This window comes from Podarcis gaigeae (genome assembly GCF_964106915.1).
Source record: "Podarcis gaigeae genome assembly, chromosome: 8".
NCBI classification, from domain to species: domain Eukaryota; kingdom Metazoa; phylum Chordata; class Lepidosauria; order Squamata; family Lacertidae; genus Podarcis; species Podarcis gaigeae.
Window position 1 is genome coordinate 83,448,891 of NC_139684.1, and position 8,256 is coordinate 83,457,146.

Sequence of the window (8,256 nt, forward strand, 5' to 3'; positions counted from 1 at the left end):
TGTCACCCATCTTGTATTTGTGCCTCTCATTTTTTTTGCCCAAGTGCAATACTTTACATTTCTCCCTGTTAAAATTCATCTTGTTTGTTTTGGCCCAGTTCTCTAATCTGTCAAGGTCGTTTTGAAGTGTGATCCTGTCCTCTGGGGTGTTAGCCACCCCTCCCAGTTTGGTGTCATCTGCAAATTTGATCAGGATGCCCTTGAGTCCATCATCCAAGTCGTTGATAAAGATGTTGAATAAGACCGGGCCCAAGACAGAACCCTGTGGCACCCGACTAGTCACTAGGGACCAGCAGGCTCAAAAATAAGGGATCAACAGCCAAAATAAGGGATCAACAATTACTTTGATAAAATGCATATTTTGTTGCGTGCAAATGGCTTTAGTTACCTATTAGGTCCATAAATTACCATATAGCATATATTCAACACAAAAAACAGCAAAAAATTGTTGTTGACAAAGGACAACTGGACATAGAAAGGGCCCCATTACCTTCACTAATTTCAGGGACATCATCAATAAGGGACAGCAGCGGGACACGGCGCTGGGATAAGGGACTGTCCCGCCAAATACGGGACGCTTGACAGCTATGCCCCCTCCTCATTTCATGCCCACAACAGCCCCGTGAGGTAGGTTAGGCTGAGATGTAGGCCCAGTGAGCTACATGGCCAAGTGGGGATTTGAATCCTGCTCTCCCAGGTCCTAGTCCGACACTCTAACCACTGTGCCACACAGCCTTATAAATTTCTACCTCACCGTTTAGCTCAAAGAATTCTCAAGATGGCAGAGATGTAGACAGATAGATGTTTTATTTTTATTCATTTATTGAATTTATATACCGCCCTATACCTGGAGGTCTCAGGGCAGCTCATAGAACAAAATAAAATATAAAACCACAAAATATAGAATCAAATATAAAAAAACAACCCAATAGGAAGGCTTTTGTTGTTATGGATTGCTGTATATGCTTGCCTGTTCAATTTTAAGCTGTGTTTGTCTATTATTTTCTATTAGTCTGAATCTTCTTTCTCTCCAAGGTGGAATGCAAACCGATCAGTTAGACACTGTGGGTTCTTTACTAAGCCTTCATTCTGATTTGCTTGCAGGAAGGTTAGACGATGCTGTGTCACAGCATCATCCCACACTTTCCAGTGCATTTCCAGGGGCCGCATTCTGTCCTGGGCAATGTTTCAGGGGCTGCATCCTGGTGGTGGGCGGAGCCAGCACCAAACACGAGGAGAAGAGCAATTCAATGTTAAAAGTCACCATTGTACATGGGTAGGCAAACTAAGGCCCAGGGGCCAGATCCGGCCCAATTGCCTTCTAAATCCATCCCGTGGACGATCCGGGAACCATTGTGTTTTTACATGAGTAGAATGTGTGCTTTTATTTAAAATGCATCTCTGGGTTATTTGTGGGGCATAGGAATTCATTCATTTCCCCCCCCAAAAAATATAGTCCGGCCCCCCCACAAGGTCTGAGGGATAGTGGACCGGCCCCCTGCTGAAAAAGTTTGCTGATCCCTGCCTTTGTTCCTGCAGATATTCACCCCCCACTGAAGGAGGTGAGGACAGGTGACCCCCACCTAGGCCTGAAGTCACCCCCCCTCAATAATCATCCCAGGCCTCAAAACTGTCCAAAATTCCTTTTGCCTTCTAAAAGTCCACAGCTAAAGCTTTCCTCTGCTTTTTCTCACAAGATGATGTGCATAGGCAAAACGTTACTTTTATCAGCACAAGGAGGCTTCAAAAAGCTAATGAATAGGTTCTGTCATTGCCAAGAATACTCAAGCCCGAGAACTGACTTTTATCTCATTCAGTTGCAACATCTTGGACATGCTGAACCACCAAGGCTCCTCAACCCCTTGGCTTCTCACCCCCCCCCTTTCCTGGGAAGAGTCTCGACACAGGAGCTTTCTGTACATGCTCAGGAACCTCAACATGGGGCAGGACTCCTGAGGGAGAAGAAAGGGGAGGGAACTGGAAGGGGAATATATGCTCTGTGCAAATGACTGTGAACTCGTGCTTGTTTGTGAACTATCACACTTGCTCCTTCTACCAGTTCATGGATGGTAGAAATAAAGCTTTTTCTCCGAAACTATTCCTTGAGTGTCTGTTGACTCCTGTCTCCCTTTCCCGGGCGCAATATTTTTCCCACCCGAGGGCAAAGCCTCATAAGGCTACACCCCCCACCCCCGATCTCTACCCTCTTTGCAGGCAAGCCAGAGACAATACCAAAATTTTGGGACACATTTCAGCCAGGCAGAAGCAGGGGAGACAAAGACTGTGGGAGACAAGAGTCCTGAGGGCCAGGCTGCAAGGCATGGAGGGCCGCATCCAGGCTGTGGGCCTGAGGATCCCCAATCCTCTTAAAACACAACTAGACATTGTAAATGGATCTGAAATGAAAATGTGGGGTTGGGGGAGAAGTATTTGCCAGCCTGGTGCCCTCTGGATGTTTTGGACTACAACTCCCATCAGCCCCAGCGATGGGATTGCTGGGGGCTGATGGGAGTTGTAGTCCAAAACATCCAGAGGGCACCAGGTTGGCAGAAGCTAAAGGAAAGCTTTCACAGGACAGATGCCACCTTGCCAAATGCATATATTGTTGTCTCTCCCCTGGAATATATGAAAAATGTCTATATTTATCCCTTCGAATGCCTACATTTCAAGAGTCCCGCTTATCTTGCCTCTGGCACTCCCTGAAAATTGACAGGTTACTTACTAAATAAATAAATAGGAATATGTTAACAATAACAACCTCTAAAGGGGCCTGTTTCTTTGATTCTGGAAGCAAACTGTCTGATGAAAAACTGGTGGATGCCTGGACTACATGGAATTGGCGGAAATGACCGGCAGAATCCGAGACCAGGGAGAAGAGTCGGTGGAAGAAGATTGGAAAAAAATTAAAGACTATTTACAGAAATATTGTAAAATTAATGAATGTTAGAAAAATTTTAGAATAAAGTTATCCGGCTTTAGCAGATATTTAATAAGGAATTAGGTACAGATAGATTGTTAATGTATTAAAGGGGAAAAAAGAAAAAAAGGTTAGAATATGTTAAGAATTACAGGACAGAAAACAGAGGAAGATGGAAAGGATTTGCTGAAACAGTTAAATTGAAGTGGAATACAAAAAGGGAGGTGTGAGGAAGTCGATGAAACAAGCGAATGAAAGATGAGATATGGAAATTACTGGATGTGTTTTTAATTGTTTTTGTTTTGTTTTGTTAATTCAATGTTTTATGTAGCGTTTTTGTTTTTGTATTGTACTGTATTGTTTTGTTTAATTCTTTTTCTTTCTTTTTGTAATTTTTAAACAGCTAATAAATATTATTTAAAAAGAAAAACAGAAAAACTGGTGGATGCCATACGACTACATTTGCGCAAATTATTTCCCTGAAGGCCAGAGGACCTGGGATGTAATGTCGGCTTTAGGAACATTTTATCCCCGCTGCCTCGGCCCAGATTAACAGAGTAGCTAAACACTCTCCAGATAAGGTGGGCCTCACATCTGCTAGCTTTCCCAGAGAAGCGTGTGCTAGAAAGAAAGAAAATTAAATGCGTGTGTCCTGCTTCGATGTAATTCCGATTAACCTTTCCTGTCAGTAGCTGTTTTAAGGAGGATGCATCAGGGCTTTCCCCCACATCCCTTGTAATAGGAATTTTATGGTCTTAGATATATATATATATATAGATGTTCATAAGTGTACCAACCAAGCACATACATAGATCAACACAGGAAGGCCAACCTGGAACCGTTTTGATTCCTAAACTGACCAAATCCTTTCTCTGCAAGGTCAAACTGGAAAAGCCTCCCCATTGACTCTTTCCTCACAAATCCTATCTTAAGGGTATGTCTGTGTTTGAATTGAAGGAAGGTGAGGACAGGTGACCCCATGTCAGGGAACTGCCATCGGAGCCGAAGGAGGAGAGAGGGCTCCAGAGGGATGCCGGAGAGGGTCCCAGTAGGGAGAGAGGCAGCCCATCCGCTGGGGAAGGAAATCAGCGTAACACCAGGGGTGAAGGGGGGCAGATGGGGGGAATCGGAGAGAAGGCTCCAGGATTCTTCACCGGAGACCAGTGGGGAGAGCACGGGTCCTCTGCTGCCCACACCCTCCCTGCGCAGAAGACTTCCGCACAGGGAGAGTAGGCGGAGACTTGGCGTCAAAGAACTTCTTTGCTGGAAGAAGTTCAAGAAACGCCCACTGACGGATTCTGCCAGCGACTGAGACAGCCACGAGTGCAAGGCTGTCCAGAGGGAAAGGGTTCAACCAGGCAACCTAGCCAGGAGTGGCGGCAACTTACGCACGAGCAACCCCCTTAGAACCATTACACCCCACCTAGGCCCGAAGTCACCCCCCCTCAATAATCACCCCGGGCCTCAAAACTGTCCAAAATTCCTTTTGTCTTCTAAAAATCCACAGCTAAAGCTTTCCTCTGCTTTTCTCACAGGATGATGTGCAAGGGCAAACCATTACTTTTATCAGTACAAGAAGGCTTCAAAAAGCTAATGAATAGACTGTTAGAGCAGGCCTGAGAACTGACTTTTATCTCATTCTAGTTGCAACATCTTGGACATGCTGAACTGTTTTCATTCCCCTTTCCTGGGAAGAGTCCCAAGACAGGAGCTTTCTGTACATGCTCAGGAAACACAACATGGGGCAGGACTCCTGAGGGAGGAGAAAGGGGAGGGAACTGGAAGGGGAATATTTACTCTGTGCAAATGACTGTGAACTCGTGCATGTTTTTGTGAACTATCACACTTGCTCCTTCTACCAGTTCATGGATGGTAGAAATAAAGCTTTTTCTCTGAAATATTCCTTGAGTGTCTGTTGACTCCCATTTTCCCTTTCCTGGGCGCAATATTTTTCCCACCCGAAGGCAAAGCCTCATAAGGCTACAGAATAAGGTGTGAGCCTGTGAGCTGGCCAGGAACTAAGTATTTATCATTACAAAAGACTGGCCAGGCTACCCAGGAAATCCAATCAAGTAACCTGCTAGACAGGAGATAAACATGGACAAGAGATAAACAACATTTAATTTTCTGTATAGACAGTCTATTAGACCGCCTTTTCTGTGATTTAGGTATGATGTATCTGAGGGGTGGTCTTAGGTTACACCCCTTCTGTGATGTATGTATGATGTTTCTGGGGGTGGTCTTGATCTACAGGGTGGCAATTTCAAAAGTCTTTATAAGGCCTTGTGTGCCATTTTCTGGGTTCCCCCTCCTTTCCTGCGGGTGAGGGGAGCACCCTGTTGCAACAGATTGTTACGGTAAAATCTGAGTGCGAGGCTGCTCTGCCACCCAGCTCGTCGGACTAAGTCCGCAGGTCCCTGCGGAGGAAAATGAGCTCAGCCAGAGACAGGAGCAAGCTGCAGAAGATCCAAGTTTATTGCGCAACAGGTTCAAGGCGAGATTGAACAGCGAGAAAGGGGTGACATGAACTTTTGAAACTTCCCTCCATGTCCCAGAATACAGTGCAAAATACATCCCAGTTACATCATGAATACATCAAGAAGAGGTTGGGTTACACAGATTACATCATGAATACATTAAGAAGAGGTTGGGTTACACAGGATTAACATATGGAGGAGGGAGGGGGAATATGCAGAGCTGGAGATATGCGCAGATAAGGACATCCTGAGTACCGGTGATGAGAAGACAATGGTCCATGTACTGGCATTGCCTGGAGGAAAGGCTGGGCAGAGTGATTTGACAGGATTAGGGTCTTGACACCTTGCTTGAGGGATTATGGAGGACAGGGGAGGTGTCATGGAGTCCTAGAGAAATTGAGCAAATTGGCACGTTGAGTTTCTATGAATTTTATAGATTTTAGTCCCTTTTGACATTGACAATTGGAAATAAATGGATATATTGTAGCGAAGAAGAAGGTGAAGAAGACATGCCCCCCCTTCCGTATCAAGATCAATAAAGATCAGGCTTACTAGCTGCTTTGCTTCTCAATATTCTCTGGTTGGCCTCTGTTATTCTCTCCTACCAATAGGGAACCTATGTAAGGATTCTATATGGGCTCTTGGATACCCCATAAGGGAAAAGGGCAATTTTTTTATTTACAACACCCTCCAAGCAAACAGCCCCAATTTCCACAGCCCCTGTCAACCTCACTTCTCTAGGGGCAGCTGATGGTGGGAGAGGGCAACTGAGACTCCTTAGGCAGGGCAGATTTGGCCCTGGGGCTTCCAGGCTGCTGGTCCTCACTGAATTAATAATAATAAATAATATTTTATTTATATCCCGTCCTCCCCAGCCGAAGCCGGGCTCAGAGTGGCTAACAACAGTAAAATAACACAACATTCTAAAATCATTTCATTATAAAATCAGTTATAATAAAATTACTATCACGGTCCCCCAGTATGAAATATCAGAGACCCTATGATCAGCAGGTGAGGCCTTCTTGGTGCTCCTGCCTCCAGTGGGGGGCTGATCGGTTGGTGTGTTGAGCTGTGACGGGGCCTTCTCGGTGGTGGTTCCCCATTCGTTGAATTTCCTCTGTGGCAAAGTGTGCCTGCCATTTTCATTGACGATTTTCATGGGGAATTTGGAAACATCCCTGTTCACTCAAGCATTGGGTGGCTGGAAGATAATGTTCCTGGCAACCCTGAAACCAGTGGAAACCAGTTGCAGGGGGTTGGACTAAATGACTCTTGGGGTCCCTTCCAACTCTACAATGCTATGATTCTATGATTAGTAGTATATATTTATTTAAACCCCGCCTTTCTCCTTGACAGCATCTCAAACCAAGTAACAGATAAAAATAGGAACAGCTAAAGTATGGGGGGGAATTGTTACAAAAACGATTAAACATTAAAAGAATTAAAACTATCCCTTCATCTAATATATTTAAACCCTACAAACCAGCACAACACCAGCCCTTTCATTAAAAACAGTCAGTTCCCCAAAGCCTGCTAGAATAAGAAAGTATTTACCTGCTGGCAGAAGGACAGCAAGGAGGGAGCCAGTCTAACTTCTTGAGGCAGAGAGTTCCAAACTCTGGGAGCAGCCACCAAGAAGGCCCTGTCCCATCTCTCCTCCAAGTGTGTCTGTCAGGGTGGCAGGACCGAGAGAAGGGCCTCCCCTAAAGATCTTGAAACCTGGGCAGTTTTGTACGAGGGGATGCCATCTTTGTTATTGATAGGTTTGCTGCTTGGACTGCTTTGGGAGGAGTGATCCCTTCATGGATCACTGCCTTGCCGTGGCGAAGGGGCTTGAATAACTCAGAGAAGCTATGAGCTATGCCGTGCAGGGCCACCCAAGATGGACAGGTCATAGTGGGGAGTTTCGACCAAACGTGATCCACCTGGAGGAGGAACCGGCAAGCCGCTCCAGTATCCCTGCCAAGAAAACTCCATGGACAAAGACAACAGGCATGGAAGTGAGAGCTGCACCATAAAGAAGGCTGATCGCCAAATAATTGATGCTTTTGAATTATGGTGCTGGAGGAGACTCTCAAGAGTCCCACGGACTGCAAGAAGATCAAACCTCTCCATTCTGAAGGAAATCAGCCTTGAGTGCTCACTGGAAGGACAGATCCTGAAGCTGAGGCTCCAGAACTTTGGCCACCTCATGAGAAGAGAAGACTCCCTGGAAAAGACCCTGATATTGGGAAAGATGGAGGGCACAAGGAGAAGGGGACGACGGAGGACGAGATGGTGGGACAGTGTTCTCGAAGCGACCAGCATGAGTTTGACCAAACTGCGGGAGGCAGTGGAAGACAGGAGTGCCTGGCGTGCTCTGGTCCAGGGGGTCACGAAGAGTCGGACACGACTAAACGACTCAACAACAAGCAGCTTGTAAATTCTATTGTTGTTTTTGTTGTTAACTGCAGAGATTTTTTTTAATACTGGATAGAATCTAGGTATCTGCACTTTCCGGAAACAGGCTGAATAATTTTTTCTGAGCTGGGAAATGGATCTTTAATGTAAACATCCAATTGTTAGGGTTTTAGCCCTGTTTTAAACGTTTGTGTTGTTGTTGTTGTTGTTTTTGCATTTTAAACGGGTTTTTAATTATCCTATATTGTGTGTGAACCCCCTTGAGGCGGCAGGTGATTAATAAAACGATAATCATCACACCCACTGGGATTTGTATTTTCTTTTCTTTCTTTCTTTCTTTCTTTCTTTCTTTCTTTCTTTCTTTCTTTCTTTCTTTCTTTGGGTTTGTGTGTGGAGACAAGCAAATGAGGCAATATGTGAAGCTTTCCCCTAGCGATAAAAAGGGAGCAATAGGCTTCGGGT